The following is a 23,522-nucleotide window of genomic DNA, read 5'->3' on the forward strand; positions in this document are numbered from 1 at the left end:
ATTAGGATTAACAACTTAAAAAGGGTAGAGCAACGGAAAGATGGAGAACGCAAACAATTGGTTCTCGTGGATTTAATTTCAGATTCTAGGCATGACGTGATTTTTCGAAACAACCACCAAAAAGTGCTTACCTCGAAAATCTAGAAATGCAAACGCGGACAGATCTTTGCAAACTACAAATCACTACAGCCCACATAATGGGGAAGCACGCGGCCCTTCGGCTCTCAATGTCAAGTGCAAATGTGCAGGTGTCTCCACAGCGCAGCCAGGGTAACAGCCATGAGCAGCCTCCACGCTCCGTGAGGGTTTCATAACTCATGCTCTGCACTTGTTTGCACTGGATGCAATTATGTGTGCTTGTTTATATATATTTATACATATATAATTTGATCTGACCTGAGGCCAAGAAGAAACTAGCAATTGCAACTCAAAGCAACTATTTACACACATTCAATTCTGAAGTATTGCTTCCTGCCCTAAGTTCACGGGAGGTATTGCCACTCTGAAGAACACCTCCACCGAACGGGAAGCGCTTGAACCCGATGCTCAGAAGCCCGTCTGTGCAAATGCCCACCGAGTCAGAGGCCCAGCGCTGCTGCTGCAGACACTCCGTGGTTCTGTGTTGAGGTATGCTTCCAAGCAGGGGCTGGGAAAGACCCGGGTCACTGGTGGCCCAAAAAGAACATCGGTACTGGTTGTTTAGGAAAGCTCGGGGTGTTTTTTAAAAGACAATTTAAACCGCCCGTCAAAGGCTCCCATTTGCACAATGCTGAACCCCTCTCTCTCTCCCTGCGTCCGCAGCCCCTTGGCTTCCCAGGAATCACAGGAGGGGAAGGGGAGAAAAAAAAAGAGTTTGATAGGGAGGAAGCGTGTGCAGGGATGAACTCTGTGAAGCACGTTTTGAGCGGAACAGCAGGGACACGGGGAACAGCAGGAAGCACCCAGACCCCTAGCCGCCGCCAAAGCTTTAAAGCCTGGAGCCAGCTGGCTGAGGGAGAGGCCCACACTCAACACACTTCTTAATACTGATGGAAGGAACCCCTGATGTGAGAAAGTACTGCTCATAACCCAACTCCCTGATATTTCTTGGAGTTTAGTACAAGGCATTTCTTTAAGATATGGACAAGACATTTCTTTAAATTATGTTTGTAATTATCTTACCTTGGTCGCTGTGGAAGGGAAACAAGCATTGCATTGATTAAATGTGTACTCTGTGAATTTGATAAGATAGCAAAAGTGGTGAGCTCATACTGGTCATAGGTCATCTCAAAAGTATATCATGGCTGAGTAATATTCCAGAGTATGTATGTGTGTATATATATATATATATATATATATATATATATATATCACATCTCAGCCATAAAAAAGAACGAAATAATGCCATTTTCAGCAACATGGATGGACCTAGGGATTATCATACTAAGTGAAGTATGCCAGACAAAGACAAATATAATACAATATCACTTATATGTGGAATCTTTAAAAATGATGCAAATGAACTTCCTTGCAAAAAAGAAACAGACTCACAGACATAGAAAACAAACTTATGGTTACCAAAGGGGAAGGGGGTGAGGGACAAATTAGGAGCTAGGGATTAACATATATACACTACTATATATAAAATAGATAACTAATAAGGACCTACTATATAACACAGGGAACTATACTCAATATTTTGTAATAACCTATAAGGGAAAAGAATCTGAAAAAGAATATATATATTATAAAAGAATATATATTATATATATATTATTAAACGTATATATATATACACATACATATATAGCTGAGTCACTTTGCTGTACAACTGAAACTAACACAACATTGTAAATCAACTATACTTCATTTTAAAAAAATACACAACGATTTGAAAAAAAAACATTTCAATTGCTAGTTTTATTTTACTTTTATATTCAAGGTAAATCCTTTGAGAACACACACACACACAATTTCTTATGGATATAAGGGACAATGAGAAAAAAAAATCACTTCATGAAGACTAGTGAAGAGTACAACCTACTCCTCATTAAAGAGCTTAAAGTGTGCATGAAAAGGAGGCCTGATCCATTGACAGATGAAGGGATAAAGAAGACGTGGCACATATATACAATGGAATGTTACTCAGCCATAAAAAGAAACGAATCTGAGTTTTTTGTAGGGAGGTGGATGGACCTAGAGTCTGTCATACAGAGTGAAGTAAGTCAGAAAGAGAAAAACGAATACCATACCATATGCTAACATATATATATGGAATCTAAAAAAAAAAAAAAAAAAAAGGTCCTGAAGAACCTAGGGACAGGACAGGAATAAAGATGCAGTCGTAGAGAATGGACTTGAGGACACGGGGAGGGGGGAAGGGTAAGCTGGGACGAACTGAGAGAGTGGCATGGACATAGATACACTACCAAACGTAAAATAGATAGCTAGTGGGAAGCAGCCGCATAGCACAGGGAGAACAGCTCGGTGCTTTGTGACAACCTAGAGGGGTGGGATAGGGAGGGTGGGAGGGAGACACAAGAGGGAGGAGATATGGGGATATATATGTATGTATAGCTGATTCACTTTGTTATAAAGCAGAAACTAACACACCATTGTAAAGCAATGATACTCCAATAAATATGTTAAAAAAAAAAAAGAGGCCTGAGATAAAACCACAGCATGGGCTCCACCAGTTTGCAGAACCATATTGTTCTGTCCAGATGATACCCTGAGACTTAATTCTATTCTTTTAGATGGGGCATTTGGCAGAAACCCAATTCAACCTTGCCACAATCTTAAATGAGCTATTATTATCATATTTTACCAGTCACGTTCTCTTTGATGGAGACCCTACAAATTATGACAGTGTCCTGGAACGAAGATTGGCCAGTGTGAATATGGGGAGGATGGGCATTTGGCATCATTGATTCATACTTTCACTTCAAAAGGTAAACCAATGCTTTTTTCCATTTTTAAGGGTTTGTTTTTGAGGATTCAATTTTATGTGTCCATGTGCATGGGTTTGAAAGGACTGGGATAAACCTTTCCTAGCCAGTATTTATTACTTCACATATAGAAAAGCAACCTCACAGCAGGTCCAGATCTGTCCTAGAAGACTGAGGGCCACATGATTCCTTGACACTATGGGTAATGACTTTTGTCCTTTTACATTCTTAGGAAGCCATTCTATCTGGGTGGGTACTTGCATGTGGAGGGCTGCATGCTGAATTCACTGCTAAGTTGTGGTTGGTGTCCCAGGCTATGTCACGGGCCCACCACACCTAACTACCATAAAGAAGCAATTTAAATCAGTTTAAGAAATTGTGCATGTCAAATCCCATTCCATGGCCACCTCAAGTCCACCATCTTGCCACGATATTCACCTTACACATTATATTAAGTCCCCTACATACGAACCTTCAAGTTGCGAACTTTCAAAGATGAGAACGTGCATTCGCATGTCCAATCATGTAAGTTAATTCATGTGTCTGGTGTACATTATCATGTGTGTGCATTCTCTACAAGTGGTTGTGCTTCTGTGTACTTTACTGTACAGTACTGTATAGAGTACAGTAGTACAGTATCTTTATTTCAAACCCAGGATGTCTGGAAATAAGCGTAAAAGCAGGGGTGATGTAGCTGATGCTACTGTACTTTTCAAGGTACTGTACTGTAAGATTTAAAATGTTTTCTTTTTTTGTGTTTGTTTTTTTATGTATTATTTGTGTGAAATGTATTATAAACCTACTGCAGTACAGTATTGTACAGCCGATTGTGTTAGGTGGGTACCTAGGCTAACTTTGTTGGACTTACAAACATATTGGACTTAAGAACGTGCTCTAGGAAGGGAACTCATTCGTATGCAGGGGACTTACTGTAGTGTATTAAGGCTTTTAGACATTTGGGAAAAGATGGTTAATGATCTTCCAATATCCTTTTCTCCTCCCTCATTGTAATTATAGAATCCACTGTCACCACTGACCTTTTGTGAGCAGCATTCATCCCCGCTGCCCAATCCAGAAACTACAATTCCCAGCCTGCTTTGTATCTGGTTGTGTCATGTGACTAATGGGATGTGAGGGGAAGTGATGTGTGCACCTTTTGAATTACTTCTCTAGAAAGGAAGCTGCTTCCCTTCTAGGGAGGAGGAAACACTGAGCAGCTAATCTAGACTCAGAGGTGAAATCCAATGCCTCCTATCTTCCCTGGATCGTCTGCCCAATATAAACAAAATATGAGAAAGGAATACATGCATATCTTGTTTAAGCCATTGTAGTTTTGCCAGTTAGCCTGCACCTTAAATAATACATCAAGCTGTAAAGAAACCTGTTTAACTATTAATAACCTGGTGCAACCAAAATTTATGATGATAGAAGTAGAAGTTCTACTGAAAAACTAGTGCACCAACAACATGGTGATTTAAAGAGTGGGGGGAAAGGTAACTAACTCATACCTTAGAATTTGTATATTTTCAAATATATGCTAAGGTTATCATCCAATTGTATTGTTTATTCTATTCAGATTTTTAAACAGGCATTTTGGGTTTTTTCGTTTCTTTTCCTTTACTTATTTTATTTAATACATGTAATATTATAAGTAATATATATGTTGGTTATAAAGTATAACAAGATTATGGAAAAAAAGAAATTTTTAAAATAAAATTCTCTCTTTACCTTAGGAAAAAAATATCATGAACACTTACGAGCATTTCATCCAAGCTAGTAACTAGAATCTTACTAATAACTTGCATCTTCTTATGTGTTTCTGATCATCTAATAGCTCTATCACCAGCTCAGAGGTGCTCAGGATTCGATAGTTTAAGAAAAATAAAAAGTATGTTAATATCACTTGTAATCACACATAGATGTTAACCATGATTCAGACTTCGGGTTTAGTTCTGAAACTTTAAACATTCTAAGCCTGGTTCTGTAAAACACTATATTAATTCCTCCCTCAAGATCTGCTGAATAGTTCATAATGCAATAGTGAAGATAAAAGGCCAGTGCTTAGAGCCTCACATATGGGCGTGGATTGGAAAAGAGAATCCGAAGGAAAGAGGAGTACAGATGGTGGAAAAGAGGTCAAGTCTTCCCAGCACAGCCAAGGAGAAGGCATGTGGAGTCAAACAACCAGGGCTTCGGCATGCATTCCTATCTGTGAGTAAGAAGCTGAGATGTGGCTAAGGGGACTGATGAAGAATACTCTTCTGTAATCTTTGAATCGGTGATAATGTGATGTCTCTCAATACCTTGATGCATATAAAATGCATGTTTAGAACAGTGTCTGGCACATAGTCAGCATTATTTAAGTGTTGCTAAAACTGCTATACTTGGGAAGGACGTAGAAAAGCTACTCCACCATACAAGTTATTCCTTTGGGTAAAGACCATGGGAATTCCCTGGCGGTCCAGTGGTTAGGACTCCACACTTTCACTGCCCTGTCGAGGGCTCAGGTTCATTCCCTGGTCAGGGGACTAAGATCCTGCAAGCCTCGGTGTGAGGCCATAAATAAATAAATAAATAAATAAAAAGAGATAAGGACCGTGAACATGTAAAGTGATCCCTTCATTGATTTACACTGAGACGTTGGGATTTAAGCCACTAGAATGTTCTTACATTACAGTAATTTACATTCTAGTGACATGATTTAAATAAACAGATCATTGTTACTTATGTTTATCTAGTTTGTTGATGTATTCCCAAGTCTTATCACTATGTTTGACACATCATGGATGCTCAACAATATTTACTGAATAAATGTCTAAGAAATTAAAATTTTCCAAGGAATTTTCCTATTAAAAGCATCAAGGTTGCTCTCTGGCACTGGCATAGCAAATATTCCACTAGGCAGGAAGACAGCGATTCCTAAATAAATTCTTGTAATTCAGAAACTTTTGAATTTGACTTATGGTTCCAGAACCCAATTGCTGAATGGAATTATCTGAAGGAAATTTATAAATACAGATTCCTGGGCCTGACACAAGAGAATCTCAATCAGTAGATCTATACTTTTGGTTTTTTTGTTTGTTTTACTTAGTTGAGGTCAAATTTTACCTGCAATTTAATAACCTGCTCTATAGATTAAACCATAAGAGACTATAAAAATACCAATTTCACAAGAATACTTCTTCATGAATAAATGATACTCCATTGAGTGAATATGCCATAATTTACATTACTTTTTATTTTCATTGAACACTTAAGCTGCTTGCATTCTTTCTATCACTATTATATATTTAAAAGTTAATTTGTATATTTAAAAGTGCATTTGTTGACAAGGGGTAGAGCTTTTTAAAACACATTTTGTTGGGGTTTTTATCCTGGTTTGCTTTTCCTGAGGTTTTTTTTCCAGGTTTATTAATGTCTATCTCCTCATTTGTAAACTATCAAAGCAACTTTCAAGATCTGGGCTAGATTTCTCCCCAGCACAACGAGATTGGAGGGATGTTCCAAGAGGAAAGAGACTAGTGTAACAAGTTATTTAAACCTCCATTTTATAGGGTAAATATCCTTTGGCTCCCCTATAAATATACCACCAAATCCTATTCTGGTTTTGTTTTCAAAATGTCTCAGATTTTTCTACTCTTTTCCAGAATACTGTGGTTACCAAATTTAGAATCGTAACCTTATACCTTGAGTACTGAGAAGAATAATTCCTTATAATAGTCTTGACTGGTGTCTAGACTTCAAACTTCTACCCTAAACAATACATTCTGCTACTAATGTAAAAGTTTCAAAACGGCAAATTCACATCTCATTTAAATATAAAATGAAGAAGCATCAAAGTGAGGGAATTAATGACTGAGGAAACCAGTAAGATGTTAAAAGTCGTTCAAGGAAGAACAGACTATACACATATGCATATAACTGTACATGTATTCATTTACGTATGTACCTGTATACATATATGTGTATGTGTATATATAAAATTAGGAATGCTAGACTAAAGTTGTTAGTAGATGCAATACTGGTTAATATTTTATAATATAATAAAATCTCATGTTTGGGCTCATCTTCTCTACAGAACATAAATCAATTTTATCAAAATTTATTTGCATCATCATCAGTTTTTTACAACCTAACTTCTGCCCCTACTGAGTTATAATACAGCTAGTCAATAGAAAAGCAATCAAAGGCACACATTCCTAAACAACTAGATAAACCCAGCATTTCACTGAAAAAACACTCAGTAATCACTTCTGCATCGTCACTTATAATTCATCTTTATTGCTATTTCAGCATTTTTAATATAGTCTGTGTCATGCCCCTTCTCCACCGTCCAAATTAATCATTCCAGAATACATCCTCCACTCAATACAGGTCAATTTTTGCCATTTCCTGCACACTCCATAAGTTTCTTCCTGCTCTACCCAAACTTCCTTCCAAATAATTCAGCCAACCTGTGTAGTAGATACCTGGCACATAATAGTGAATGGATATACTTTCTACTCTCATGGAGTTTACAGTCTAAAACAACATTTCCTTTTTTTTCTATGAACTTAACTACTTTTTATCTTTCAGCACTTTGTAGAATTCTCTCTACTCCTGCAAGAAGCCTTCTCCAACTGCACCCACTGACACTCAGCACTTAAAATGGAACGTGCTGTGCGAGCTATGAATTCCTGATTGGTTTACAAAATTATTTAGGATGGGGACTCTGTTTTAACCTTTAATTTTGACTACCTTCTGCAACATCTACTACTTTTTGGTTTAAAACTGATAACTGTTACTTGAGAGGCAGGGACTGTATATAAAAACTCACTTCTCCAGTCTCCATGTCCAAGAGTTTCTGGAACAATTTTGCTATCAAACTTTCCTGATGTTGCTAGTTGAGATTATCCTAATTAATGATTCTAAAGCTTTGACTTCAGAGTGATAGCTGTCATGTAAATATAGATTAAAATGAGCATAAATATGCAGGTGCTAATCTATAAAAACATCTGTACTGTGAAGCAAACCACTTATAAAACATCAACAGAGGAAAATTTCTGGAGGAGGAGATAAGAATGGTTACTTTCCTAGTGTTTGTTACAGAGACTACTATTTCCTTAATTCCTTAGTTTATTAAGAACTCCCCACTACAGTGGAAATCTCATTCTCTTTTGCTAAGAATGAGTAGGTAAAAGTTATGCATGTCTATGAGGCTGTGCATTTCAAAAAGTAAGAGAAAGTATAGTTCCATAAGGTTAAAATATTAGCATAAAACAATTTCAAGTCCTTGGTTATATTATTATGAGTCTCTATTCGAAACAGTCACAGAAAAGTTCATCATGAATGGTTCAGATATTTCCAAATGGAAATAGAAGATCTGATCTGAATGCAAAATCAAAAGACCATCTACCATAGCGATTTTATGTGATACTTGTGTCATCTTGTTAACAATTCCTGAAAATGAACAGAGTGTAAGCTCTGGTAAGGAAACTATTTTTTAAATTAAAATCTCTTTCTGTATTGTAAAAGTTTCATATGAGGCATGTGCATACCGTATCTTTCCAGTGGAAGCACAATAAGTTTAGGAAGAGTCAAATTGCTTGCTTCTTCAGTTAAAGGTTGATGGTTAGAAATAAGATGACAATGAATTTGCACTTAGGACTGAATGAACTTGATAATCATCTAACAAATGCGTTAGACTAAGGAAGAGCTTCGTTTCCATCTGTCATTAGTCTCCTAATCAAATTGCCTAAACACCATAAAGCCTCACAGGCAAGATAGAACAAACACTCAAAATGATTTTTTTTTTTAATTATCTCGTTTTCTTCCTGAGCTCTCTGCCAACCCCTCTTGGTCCTTATTATGAGAACTGAAAATAAATTCAGGCACAAACCAAACAAATAATAAAATTTGAAGTAATGAAAGTTAAAATTATTTAATTTTCTGCGAAATTACAGAAATTCACACTAGAATCACTTTAATGCTACTTATGAAAATAAGACCAATATTTTAGAGTAAGTTTCTGAAAGTAAGATAAAATTATAGCTGCTAAAAACAATTCCTGAAACCAAAGACTTTATGACTGATCGACACGGGTGACCAAAACACTAGAAGATTTAACACCAAGAGTTAAAATTCAGAGGCTACTCATTTGCTGTAAGAGAGAAACAGCAAGAATCCGGATGGAAAAAACAGCATGGGCTTGGCAGAACATGTCATTCTAGAAAAATAATTAATATGATTTTAACAGAATTAATGTACAAAGTATTTGGGAACCAATACTAAGCTATTTTTATGGAACTTACTCCATATGGAGGAGCAATACTTTCAAATTTGATATTAAATCATTTGATTCCTGGCACCATTTCAATGGAAAAAATTGCTTATATAATTATTTAAAATTTAATGTTCACTATATATGTGGCAACCCGTAAGGCAAAAGCATGGGTATAAATTCCATCACAGTCAATGTTCTTTCCAATACTCACATACAATACAGATTAACAAGTTTTGGTACCCAATGATGTTCATGTATTTCATGAATGTTTATTTCTTTATATGGTACTTACCAGTTACAGCTAGACGAAAGTGAAGTATTTAAACTCCCTTCTTGTCTACTTGATAGAATTCCAGAATTGGTAACCATGAAACAATATCTTCTTGAAAGCACGCAGATAAATCTGATGTTGGTGGTCCAAGACCAAACTTTAAGAAAAAGTGCTTTAGAGAATCATCAGCTCATGGAAGCTAACATTAATATTTTTAAAAATTATTTTTTGGTGTGAACACAATGGCATTCATCTCTCAAGTATCTAAGGAAATTGAGGAAGAGCCATGACATAGCTAATCTAAAAAAATAGATAACATAAGTGTAGATAATCGACTCTCCAATACCTTATTCATATTCCTAATTTTGTCTAATGTAATTTTAGAGTGAAGTGATGTTTCTAGCCACATGCTAGGTAGGTTGTGAGAAAAGAGGGCCCAATGACACGTTGAATCATCGAAAAGAGGTCAGATGATGTTTCTTCTCCATGAGAAGCTTTTGAAATGGGGTAGATTACTATAATACTGTACAATATGGGAGTTGGGATTTTATCCTCTTTTATGCCAATGTTGGATGATGCCATAGTGAGTGGAAATTTCCAATTAGGAGAAAGATTCAAAATGACAGTGGAGGAAAAAACAAATGATATTGTAATCAACTAAAACCTCAGCCAGCGATGATGCTAGATAAACTCTCCAAACACAAAAATGCAACAAAAAGCACAAAAATATAGCTTAGATGTGGGTGAGCAAAATGCTTGGTGCACAGGAAAATGCCTCAGAACCATTACTGCTCACATCCCCACATTTCTCCAACAATCATCAGAATTTTGAATTTTCAAAAAACGGCTCCGAGCCGGAAGCTTTTGTTTGCAGTGGAAATGACTTACTCTTTAATTATCAGACAAGTATTTTCTTCCACTTGAACTTCTTCTGGGCCCTAAATAGACACTGCTAATGTGCTTTAAAAAAAAAAAAGTCAGAATTTTAAAGAAGTAGTGCATGAAGCTATAAGACCAGTTCATTAAATGCATCATTGGTATTGGTTTTTAATCTTAGCTCTCTTGTCCCCTCATTGGGCACACACCACTTTCATTAACTTTCAGGGAGTTGCATACATGCATTAAGGAAAAGAAAGTTCTTCAGAGTAATGAGGCCAGAAGTGTATGACAGCATCATCGCTTTTCCCCCTTGCTTTGTACTTACACACAATTCCACTCTGGTACCTCCAAATAAGGCTTCTCAGCCTTAGTTTCTAAACATAGGTATATCAAGCCATTCTTTGTTGTTTCCTAACCATTGCCACTGTAATTTTACAGAAATGTGTATTTTCATAACGAGAGGAACGATTTAAATGATTTTCTTTAACATCTGCTAACTTCCATGACTGTGTATTTATTGAATTTGGTCTCTGAATTTGCTAGGAGCTATTCTAGAGCTAACAAAAGAAGGTCCCTGCTGGATTTGAGCTTACAATTTAAAGAAACAAAGCAAATAATAAAATAAGCATAATACCTTGTGTTTGTATAGTGTTTATGATTAACAAATTGCTTTCCCATGCCTTATTTCAGTTAACGCTTCAAACTACCTTACGGAAGAGCAATGTGACATGATTACTGCAGTTTAAGTATGAACTAGCTGAAAGGTATAGGTGTTTTTAAGTTACTCAGGGTCACAGAGTCAAGGCAGTAACAGCCCAGGCTATGTTCATCTTTGCTGACTGACACTAATGTTCAACTGCTCTTTCCAGGCACCAAGTTAATGTAACTTTCAATAGTTGCTGTACATTACCCCATAGGTGGAAAGATTGCACTGCTGTCCCTTTGAGAGGAGCAATAAATTCTTACACTATTTACATCGTTTTCCTGCAGTTGATGGGAGTTGACTTGGAACTTAGGTGGGAAAGAAACAGAGAAAAACAGAAAAACCTATTTTGAACATGACCTAAGGGCAAGCAGAATTAAAAAATGGGAAGGGGAAAAAGAAGGGAGAACAAAGCGAAGACTAGATTCCCTTGAAAGAACATGAAAGATCATAAGAAAGACAAAAATGTAAAGGGGATTCTGCATGAAATAAAGTCACATGAAATGGTTTAGAGAGAATGATGTTTACCTTTTCTAAATGTTAAGGCAGGGCACTTGGGGGTTCTCTTCAGAGGTGTGACTGAGACGTTAAAGTAAAAAGAAAAACCACGGTTCATAGTAAAATCTTAGCAAGCCCTTTTTGTATCTGAACTGAATCCAAAATGGCTGGATGTGGAAATTGAGAAATACAACTTGGCTCTTGGGAAGAAAAAAGGGTGAATACTAGAACTATACCGAGAGAATGGAGAAGCAAGATACAAAGGGAGCAGGAGAATCAATAAGGAATCAAAGATCTTAACCTTTTAAAGTCTGAGCACTGGGATAAACAGTGCCGTTTATCCCATGAGTTAGGAAAATGGTGGAAACAAAGCAAGAAATTTAGTGTTTCCTGAAGTCCTATGACTCTGAAGATTAGGGTTTGAGATTGCTGAAGATAATCATGTTAATTAAATTAAGACACCGTCAAGGATAATACATTCCGGCTTATATATTGATGCACTTCTGCCTTTTTTTTTTTTTTTTACTAGTCAGTATGAACCGAGACACGATCAACTGCCTTCTGTTAATGAATGCATTCCATTTAGCTGATGTTTGGATAATTATTTTCTGAAATACCTTCAGATACTTAAAACAGAAACAGTGTCTAAGTTCTGAGGGGAATAATAGCTCATTTTTCGAAAACAGATGAGATGTTTGTCTCATCTTTCTTCAGGTTTTATTTTTTCATTCAAGCTTATAATACAGGAGAAGAAATATTGAGATGAATTTCATATTTTCTTAATTATGTTGGTCTTCAGGTCAGGAGAAACCAATCAAGCACATGTGCTGATTAAACTTCGAAGCTTGGTTATGCTCAAGTGGCTGACTTTTAAGATTAGTGAAGCAAAATCCTAGCTCATTTTTCTTTCTATTTATTTAACTTAATTAAATGTGTGATTTTATATGATGCAAATAAAAGAGTTTTAAAACAGCTTATTTTTTGGCATAATTTGCTAAACCTTCTTTTTTTTAAACATCTTTATTGGAATATAATTGCTTTACAATGCTATGTTAGTTTCTGCTTTATAACAATGTGAATCAGCTATACATATACATATATCCCCATATCTCCTCCCTCTTGAGCTTCCCTCCCACCCTCCCTATCCCACCCCTCTAGATGGTCAGAAAGCACCAAGCTGATCTCCCTGTGCTATGCGGCTCCTTCCCACTAGCTATCTATTTCACATTTGGTAGTGTATATATGTCCATGCCACTCTCTCACTTCACCCAGCTTACCCTTCTCCCCTCCCCATGCCCTCAAGTCCATTCTCTATATCTGTGTCTTTACTCCTTTCCTGCCCCTAGGTTCTTCAAAATCTTTTTTTTTTAAGATTCCATATATATGTGTTAGCATACAGTATTTATTTTTCTCTTTCTGACTTATTTCACTCTGTATGACAGACTCTAGGTCCATCCACCTCACTACAAATAACTCAATATCATTTCTTTTTATGGCTGAGTAATATTCCATTGTATATATGTGGCACATCCTCTTTACCCATGCATCTGTCAATGGACACTTAGGTTGCTTCCATGTCCTGGCTACTGTAAATAGAGCTGCAATGAACATTGTGGTACATGACTGTTTTTTAATTATGGTTTTCTCAGGGTATATGCCCAGTAGTGGGATTGCTGGGTCGTATGGTAATTCTATTTTTAGTTTTCTAAGGAACCTCCATACTATTCTCCATAGTGGCTGTATTAATTTACATTCCCACCAACAGTGCAAGAGGGCTGACTTTTCTCCACACCCTCTCCACATTTATTGTTTGTAGATTTTTTGATGATGGCCATTTTGACTGGTGTGAGACGATATCTCACTGTAGTTTTGATTTACATTTCTCTAATGATTAGTGATGTTGAGCATCCTTTCTCGTGATTGTTGGCAATCTGTATTTATTCTTTGCAGAAATGTCTATTTAGGTCTTCTGCCCATTTCTGGATCGGGTTGTTTGTTTTTTTGATATTGAACTGCATGAGCTGCTTATAAATTTTGGAGATTAATCCTTTGTCAGTTGCTTCATTTGCAAATATTTTCTCCCATTCTGAGGGTTGTCTTTTCGTCTTGTTTCCTTTGCTGTGCAAAAACTTTTAAGTTTTATTAGGTCCCATATGTTTATTTTTGGTTTTACTTCCATTTCTCTGGAGGTGGGTCAAAAAGGATCTTGCTGTGGTTTATGTCATAGACTGTTTTGCCTAAGTATTCCTCTAAGAGTTTTATAGTGTCTGGATTTACATTTAGGTTTTAATCGATTTTGAGTTGATTTTCGTGTATGGTGTTAGGGAGTGTTCTAATTTCATTCTTTTACATGTAGCTGTCCAGTTTTGTTCGCACCACTTATTGAAGAGGCTGTCTTTTCTCCATTGTATATTCTTGCGTCCTTTATCAAAACTAAGGTGACCATATGTTTGTGGGTTTATCTCTGGGCTTTCTATCCTATTTCATTGATCTATATATCTGTTTTTGTGCCAGTACCATACTGTCTTGATTACTGTAGCTTTATAGTATAGTCTGAAGGCAGGGAACCTGATTCCTCCAGCTCCGTTTTTCTTTCTCAAGATTGCTTTGGTTATTTTGGTTCTCTGAAAGATGCCATTGGTAGTTTGATAGGGAGTGCATTGAATCTGTAGATTGCTTTGGGTAGTGCAGTCATTTTCACAACGTTGATTCTTCAAATGCTAGAACATGGTATATCTCTCCATCTGTTATCATCATCTTTATTTTTTTTCATGAGTGTCTTATAATTTTCTGCATACAGGTTTTTGTCTCCTTAGGTAGGTTTATTCCTAGGTATTTTATTATTTTTTGTTGCAGTGGTAAATGATAGTGTTTCCTTAAATTCTCTTTCAGATTTTTCATCGTTAGTGTATAGGAATGCAAGAGATTTCTGTGCATTCATTTTGTATCCTGCTACTTTACCAAATTCAATGATTAGCTCTAGTCATTTTCTGGTAACATCTTTAGGATTCTCTATGTATAGTATCATGTCATCTGCAAACAGTGACAGCTTTACTTCTTCTTTTCCAATTTGGATTCCATTTATTTCTTTATCTTCTCTGATTGCTGCGGCTAAAACTTCCAAAATTATGTTGAATAATAGTGGTGAGAGTGCACAACCTTGTCTTGTTCCTGATCTTAGAGGAAATGGTTTCAGTTTTCACCATTGAGAATGATGTTGGTTGTGGGTTTGTCGTATATGGCCTTTATTATGTTGAGGTAAGTTCCCTCTATGCCCACTTTCTGGAGCATTTTTGTGATAAATGGGTGTTGAATTTTGTCAAAAGCTTTTTATACATCTATTGATATGATCATATGATGTTTCTCCTTTAATTTGTTAATATGGTTTATCACATTGATTGATTTGTGTGTATTGAAGAATCCTTGCGTTCCTGGGATAAACCCCACTTGATCACGGTGTATGATCCTTTTAATGTGCTGTTGGATTCTGTTTGCTAGTATTTTGTTGAGGATTTTTGTATCTATGTTCATCAGTGATATTACCCTGTAGTTTTCTTTCTTTGTGACATCTTTGTCTGGTTTTGGTATCAGGGTGATGGTGGCCTTGTAGAATGAGTTTGGGAGTGTTCCTCCCTCTGCTATATTTTGGAAGAGTTTGAGAAGGATAGGTGTTAGTTCTTCTCTAAATGTTTGATAGAATTCGCCTGTGAAGCCATCTGGTCCTGGGCTTTGGTTTGTTGGAAGATTTTAATCACAGTCTCAATTTCAGTGTTTGTGATTGGTCTGTTTATATTTTCCATTTCTTCCTGGTTCAGTCTCGGAAGGTTGAGCTTTACTAAGAATTTGCCCATTTCTTCCAGGTTGTCCATTTTATTGGCATATAGTTGCTTGCAGTAATCTCTCATGATCCATTGTACTTCTGCAGTGTCAGTTGTTATTTCTTTTTCATTTCTAATTCTATTGATTTGAGTCTTCTCCCTTTTTTTCTTGATGAGTCTGGCTAATGTTTTATCAATTTTGTTTATCTTCTCAAAGAAACAGCTTTCAGTTTTATTGATCTTTGCTATCGTTTCCTTCATTTCTTTTTCATTTATTTCTGATCTGAGCTGTATGATTTATTTTATTCTGCTAACTTTGTGGGGGGTTTTGTTCTTCTATCTCTAATTGTTCTAGGTGTAAGACTAGGTTTTTTATTTGAGATGTTTCTTCTTCCTTGAGGTAGGATTGTATTGCTATAAACTTCCCTCTTAGAACTGCTTTTGCTGCATCCCATAGGTTTTGGCTCATAGTGTTTTCATTGGTTTCTAGGTATGTTTTATTTCCTCTTTGATTTCTTCAGTGATCTCTTGGTTATTAAGTAGTGTATTGTTTAGCCCCCATGTGTTTGTATTTTTTGCAGGATTTTTCCTGTAATTCATATCTAGTCTCATAGAATTGTGGTCAGAAAAGATACTTGATATGATTTCAATTTTCTTAAATTTACCAAGGCTTGATTTGTGACTGAAGATATGATCTATCCTGGAGGATGTTCCATGAGCACTTGAGAAGAAAGTGTATTCTGTTGTTCTGGGATGGCATGTCCTATAAATATCAATGAGTCCATCTTGTTTAATGTATCATTTAAAGCTTGTGTTTCCTTACTTATTTTCATTTTGGATGATCTGTCCATTGGTGAAAGTGGGGTGTTAAAATTCCCTACTATGATTGTGTTACTGTTGATTTCCCCTTTTATGGTTGTTAGCATTTGCCATATGCACTGAGGTGCTCCTTTGCTGGGTGCATAAATACTTTCAATTGTTATATCGTCTTCTTGAATTGATCCTTATGTAGTGTACTTCTTTGTGTCTTGTAATAGTCTTTATTTTAAAGTCTCTTTTTTCTGATATAAGAATTGCTACTGCAGTTTTCTTTTGATTTCCATTTGCATGGAATATCTTTTTCCATTCCCCTCACTTTCAGCCTGTGTGTGTCCCTAGGTCTGAAGTGGGTCTCTTGTACACAGCATATATACAGGTCTTGTATGTGTGTGTGTATATATATATATATATATATATATATATATATATATATATATAAAGAAAAGTAAGAGAGCAGTCCAATCAATAAACAAATCTACCAATGATAATAAACTCTAAATACTAAACTAAGATATACCTAAAACCAGAAACCAGTCAGTCACATAGAGCAAAACCCAAGTCTACAGTTCTCCCAAAGTCTGCCATCTAAATATTGGGGTGATTTTTGTCTGCTCAGGTGTTCCACAGATGCAGGGTACATCAAGTTGATTGTGGAGCTTTAATCCTCTGCTCCTGAGGCTGCTGGGAGAGATTTCGCTCTCTCTTCTTTGTTCCCACAGCTCCTGGGGTTCAGCTTTAGATTTGGCCCTGCCTCTGCATGTAGGTCACCTGAGGCCATCTGTTCCCCGCCCAGACAGGAGGGGGTTAAAGGAGCAGCTGATTCGGGGGCTCTGGCTCACTCAGGGCGGGGGAAGGGAGGGGTACGGATGCAGGGCGAGCCTGCGGCGGCAGAGGCCAGCATGACGTTGCACCAGCCTGTGGCGCGCCGTGTGTTCTCCCTGGGAATGTGTCCCTGGATCACGGGACCCTGGCAGTGGCTGGCTGCACAGGCTCCCGGGAGGGGCGGTGTGGAGAGTGACCTGTGCTTGCACACAGGTTCTTGGTGGCGGCAGCAGCAGCCTTAGTGTCTCATGCCCGTCTCTGGGGTCTGCGCTGGTAGCCGCAGCTTGCGCCCGTCTCTGGAGCTCGTTTAGGCGGTGCTCTTAATCCCCTTGCCTCGTGCGCCCCGAATCAATGGTCTCTTGCCTCTTCGGCAGCTCCAGACTTTTTCCTGGACTCCCTCCCAGCTCGCCGTGGTGCACTAACCCCCTGCAGGCTGTGTTCACGCCGCCAACCCCAGTCCTCTCCCTGTGCTCTGAACGAAGCTCCCAGCCGCGCCCGCCCCGGCGGGTGAGCAGACAAGCCTCTCGGGCTGGTGAGTACTGGTCGGCACCGATCCTCTGTGCGGGAATCTCTCCCCTTTGCCCTCCGCACCTCTGTTGCTGTGGTCTCCTCCGTGGCCCCGAAGCTTCCCCCCTCTGCCACCCGCAGTCTCCGCCCGCGAAGGGGCTTCCTAGTGAGTGGAAACTTTTCCTCCTTCACAGCTCCCTCCCACTGGTGCAGGTCCCGTCCCTATTCTTTGTCTCTGTTTTTTCTTTTTTCTTTTGCCCTACCCAGGTACATGGGGAGTTTCTTGCCTTTTAGGAGCTCTGAGGTCTGCCAGCGTTCAGTAGGTGTTCTGTAGGAGCTGTTCCACATGTAGATGTATTTCTGATGTATTTGTGGGGAGGAGGGTGATCTCCGCGTCTTACTCTTCCGCCATCTTCAATGTCTCTTCCTGGCTCAACCTTTCTGTTTCACATTTTGGGTTGTTAAGACAATCTGTAAATGATATTTCTAATTATTTCAGATTCTTGCTAAGGACAAAGTGTGATAATTATTGGAGTTCTGTAGATTGTAGTTTTATTTTGTGTCATCCCAACCTTCTAGGTTCCGAAGACTTCTCTTTATAACACATTCAGCAGAGAAAGTGTAGAAACACTTAACAAATTGGTTAATAGAAATAAACCAGGACAAATTTGGATGTGTTTTCTTTTTAAATTTTACATTATCTTCATATAACATATGCTGACAATGTTAAAGAAAAACTTTTACAGGCTGAAAGGTCTCTTCGAATGTAAACTAGGTATCATATAAATAACATTAATCCTTTTTTGGTTCTAGAGTCAGGAAAGAGGCTATTTTTTTTTTTTAGACGAGTCAAATTTTTTTATGATAAATAGCCAAACCACTCTTACAATTCTCCCAAATTAAAAAAAAAAGAACAACAATCAAAGCAACAATTTCCAAAGCAACAGCAAACAAACGTAAACATATAGAAGTTAAATTATTATTTTTTTAACATCTTTAATAGAGTATAGTGTGAGGGAGATGCAAGAGGGAGGCGATATGGGCATATATGTATATGTAAAGCTGATTCACTTTGTTATAAAGCAGAAACTAGCACACCATTGTAAAGAGGATGACTTTTTAAAAAGATAATGTTTGTTGCCAAGGTTTCTTCCTATTTATGGTATGATCTAGGAATTTCAAAGGGATACCTTTACTGATACTTTCATTCTATTTGCTATGGGAAGAGGAAACACAATTCTGACCTTTATCATGATATAGTTTATGTTCACAGCTATTAAATCCATATTCCTAGTGAATCATGTGTTTCTCTGCTCCATTTGCATGTGCAAAGTGACGTTTTGCCACCTCCTCGTTAGTTTAAATCATCAGTCAAATATTCCTATGAGAACTAAGTAAAGAAATATAATTTTCATCTGACATGAGCCTCACTGGACTGTTTTCCACTAAGGGAGCATACACCCAGCTTTATCATCAATGTTTTAAAATGTGAAGTTCTTGCAATGTAGGGTTGAATGATTCCTCTATACTTTCATGCTCTTTTTGTGATAGATTTTAAACTGCTTGAACCTGCTTTCATTTATGCCACTTTTAATATATAGAAATAATAAAGTTGTCAGTGCCCTGTTTAAGCTGAGGGAGGAAAAACTGTATTTCTTAGAGATATAAGCAGAAACAGGCTTATCTGGATAACCTTATGCTCATCCAGGTAATCCTCTAAGGAAATGCTGTTCAGTGCTTGTGTGTTTAGAATAGTTCTTACCTGAGCCATCCTGTGACTTAGGGGAATAACATTCCATCATACTCTGATGGCCCAACTGTGACAGTGGGAATGTTCCTATGATATTTGTTGGCAAACAGGAGTATTGAAACAGCAAACAATTAAATCAACAACAGTGTAAGATAGCCAAGCTTCCTGGGCATTTGGGTCTTACACATTGAAGTCCAGAATGGATGTGCAGTAGTTGTTAAGTCTGTAATTACTGAGGATGTTTTCTAGATGGAGTCTGTTGGAGGCTTAATATCCACTACCTTGAGAACATCAGGTTAAAGAAAGGTCTAAAATGGATGTCTGTGAACTTTTGAGGATGATGATGGACCCAGACTCCACTAGTCCTGTCCCAAATATACTTCACACACACACACACACACACAAATATATATGTGTCCTTCTACTCTCACAACCAGAACTAGGCCTGCAGCCCATACTTCAAAGGTCAGTGATGATTCCATAGTCCCTACAGCTAGGTTTTTCTGTAGTTTTCCAATCTACTAAATTGGAAAATTCACATGAGATCTTGAAGTGGTATCCACATAGGTGAGGTTTCTATCTTCCTGGTTTCTCTGAGTGGTTTTCCACACAATCTTGAAGGAGCTGAGAACTCTTTTCTTGATATTTCGTGTTGGGAATGAGGTCATCCACTCAAAGGTAACAGGGCTGCTGGGAACTGTCGTGAGATATCTACTTAATTCCAACAAATATGGTTGATTACCATAATTTTATAGAACTGGTAACTTTATTTCAAAAAGAAAAAAAGGAGCAAAGCAGGAGGGAAAAAGTCTTGACATTGGTTTATGATGTTTTCAATCTTGATTTACTGCTGATGACCATATAAATACTATTCATTCTGAACAATTCACATACTTTTTAAAGGTAGCAAAAACAAAACAAACAAAAAAAAAAAACAAAAAAAAAAACAGACCATAACATGGCAGAGAATAGGATAGGAGTAAAAAACAAAGAAGAAAAATCTTAAAATGTAAAGGGATTTTTATATGCTGTTTTATCTGTGAATGGAGCAAATGTCCTAATACATTTTAATGGATTTTAATAGGTAACAGTTTTATAATATTCTTTTTTAACTTCTTGGAATTCTTATTCCTCGTGAAATCTATGCCTTAAGAACAGGGAATGCCTCAGGCTCTTAATTTTTTGCTGACTCCCTCCAGTCCTTTTTCTTTTTCACTTCATTTCCAAGTGTACTACTTAAATAAAATCTAACATTTTATTTTTAATTTAATTTTTAAATTTTTATACAATTTTTAAAGGTTACACTCCATTTACAGTTATTTAAAAATATTGGCTACATTCTTTTTTGTTTGTTTGTTTGTTTTTTTTGTCAGTACGCGGGCCTCTCACTGTTGTGGCCTCTCCCGTTGCGGAGCGCAGGCTCAGCGGCCATGGCTCACAGGCCCAGCCGCTCTGCCACATGTGGGATCTTCCTGGACCAGGGCACGAGCCCGCGTCCCCCGCATTGGCAGGCAGACTCCCAACCACTGCGCCACCAGGGAAGCCCTTGGCTACATTCCTTGTGTTGTACAATACATCATTGTATCCTATCTTACATCCAATAGTCTGTACCTCGCACCATTTTAAATTGATAGGAATCTTAGGAGAGGCTACCTCTTAAGGAAAAGGGATGAAAATGTAGCTTCTTTGATGGTAGAAGCAGTAGTATCTTCCTGGCTATAACTTCTGCTGATGCTTAGAATGCTGAACATTTATTATAATTTAGATGGAATTATTCAACTCAAAGTAATGCTGGAACCCTTTATAAAACAGCATAGTTGCTAGGAATGCTTTCATCTTAATTGGGAAAAATGTTGATTTTATTTGCTATAGTACTTACTCAAGGAAATTAAAATTTGAATACTGTGACTTGGCTAACTTATTTTACATAAATTCTCCCTTGTTAGATCATCCAGTTTTACATGGAGACTCCCCATTCCTATATCAAAAACAAGAAAGAGGGCTTCCCTGGTGGCACAGTGGTTGGGAGTCCGCCTGCTGATGCAGGGGACATGGGTTCGTGCTCCGGTCCGGGAAGATCCCACATGCCGCGGAGCGGCTGGGCCCGTGAGACATGGCCGCTGAGCCTGCGCGTCCGGAGTCTGTGCTCTGCAACAGGAGACGCCACAACAGTGAGAGGCCCGTGTATCGTACAAAAAAAAAAAAAAAAAAAGAGTGAGCGAGAAAGAGAAGAGAGAGAAGAAGGCATGGAGGGAGGGAAAATTGAAAGACGTAATAGTTAACATATTTTGCTTTCTTCTGCCAGGCAAGTGTTTTATATATTTTATCTTAATTAATCATTGCAGCAACCCTATGAGATGGTCCTATTATTTTCTTCATTTTTCAGATGGAAAAACTGAGGAACAGCAAGTTTAAATGATTTTTCTAGCTAGTAAGTGGAGATAGATCCATTTTACTTGATTAAAGAATGTGCAATGTTAATCTTGTGTTTATCAGTGACAATATGGCTTAGTATTTACTAAATGAGATATTAGAAGCTTGATAAATTGAACCCCTTCTCCTCTCCCCATTATTGTTTAAAAGAGAATAGGCTTTAGGGACATAAAAATTTGTTGCATTTCAGAAAGAAAAATGTGTTTGAGGAGAAATGGATTAAAAAATTGATAAAAATGACAGACAAATTGATGATACAAACTATCAATACTGCTGTAGTTTAATATTTATTCCTTTATTTGCAGTCTCTAAAAAATTAACACCAAGAGAAATAATTTTACATATATTCCCTTAAGATTATCAATATTATTTCTCTTCATTGCATCAACATTAAAGAAGAGGACTTATGTCAGGTCACAAATCCTGAGAATGAAGACCTTTTTAATTAGTAAGCCAGCATCACAATCTTTGGGATTTCAAATGAAGTTGAATGCATGAAAGCAAGTACAGTCAATCTACACAAAAGACAAATATGCTATGATTTGCACATGCTTATAAATGCTGAAGAAATGTTAGAAGTTATCTTAGTCTGTTTGGGCTATTACAGCAAAGTACTATTAACAGAGTGGCTTATAAACAATAGAAATTTCTCACAGTTCTGGAGGCTGAAAGTCAAAGATCAGGGTGTCAACATGAGTGTGTCCTGGTGAGAACCCTTTTCCAGATTGTAGACTGCAGTCTTCTCTCTGTGTTCTCATATGGCAGAAGGGGCAAGGGAGCTCTTGGGGTCTCTTTTATATGGGCACTAATCCCATGCATGAGGGCTCCACTCGATGACTTACTTCCCAAATGTCCCACTTCCTAATACCATCACACTGAGGGGTAGGATTTCAACATACGAATTTTAGGAGAACACATTCAGTCTGTAACAGATGAATACCAGGAAACTGACACTCAAGAAGCATATGATGTTCTCTGATACATAGGCTAGAGTGTGAATTTTGATACCCAAATGTCTAGGTTCAAAGTTCAGCTCTGTCACTTACTACCAATGTGACCTTAGGCCATTACCTAACTTCTTCATTGCCTCAGTTTCCTCATCTCTGGAGTCTAACTGTTTTTGTCCATATTATCTTTCCATCTTTACTGGCTTCTACCCCCTGGCCAAGAGCCTAACCTCCCAGATATTTTCCAGATAGATGAAGTGGCTTTTATCAACCTAGGGCTATTCTCAAAAGGGTACATCTGTGAGCTATTAGTAGCCAACACTCACAAATGGGGTATGGGTGCACTGGCTCCTTTAATTTAAACAAAACTTATTACCATCTTATCCTAAAGTGACCTTGGAAGCTTTGGCCTAAGAATTTACAGATGGGAGCAATATATTAGATAAGGTCACCTGCTGGCATCTTTGACTTCCTTAAGTCTTAAAGTTTGCAATTCTATAAATGGGTGAAAAAAATCCACCAAATTTTAAGAAATAATTAAATACGAAAATTTACATTAAACTCTGCAAATTAAAGACGGATTGCTTGTATTTTAAAAAAAACAACCAAAACTTTCATTTTTGAAGTAGTAGTCTTTAGAGGTAATTAGCTGCTTCTAAGGTTTTTCCTATTATTTCTGTTGGATTTCATCACTGATTTGTCACCCACCTTTCCATACCTGGAGTAGCTTAAAATCAGACTGAAGACTCAATTCTACGCTTTGTTCCATGACTTTGATAAGACTGTTCAGGCTAATGAATGTTCTGCAGTTCTACTATGAAGCACTTTGCTGCTCATCTGATAACTCCATTCCCCACCTAAGAAAACTTCTTCATTGCAATAGATA

The sequence above is a fragment of the Globicephala melas genome, chromosome 4 (genome assembly GCF_963455315.2).
Source record: "Globicephala melas chromosome 4, mGloMel1.2, whole genome shotgun sequence".
In the NCBI taxonomy this organism is placed as follows: domain Eukaryota; kingdom Metazoa; phylum Chordata; class Mammalia; order Artiodactyla; family Delphinidae; genus Globicephala; species Globicephala melas.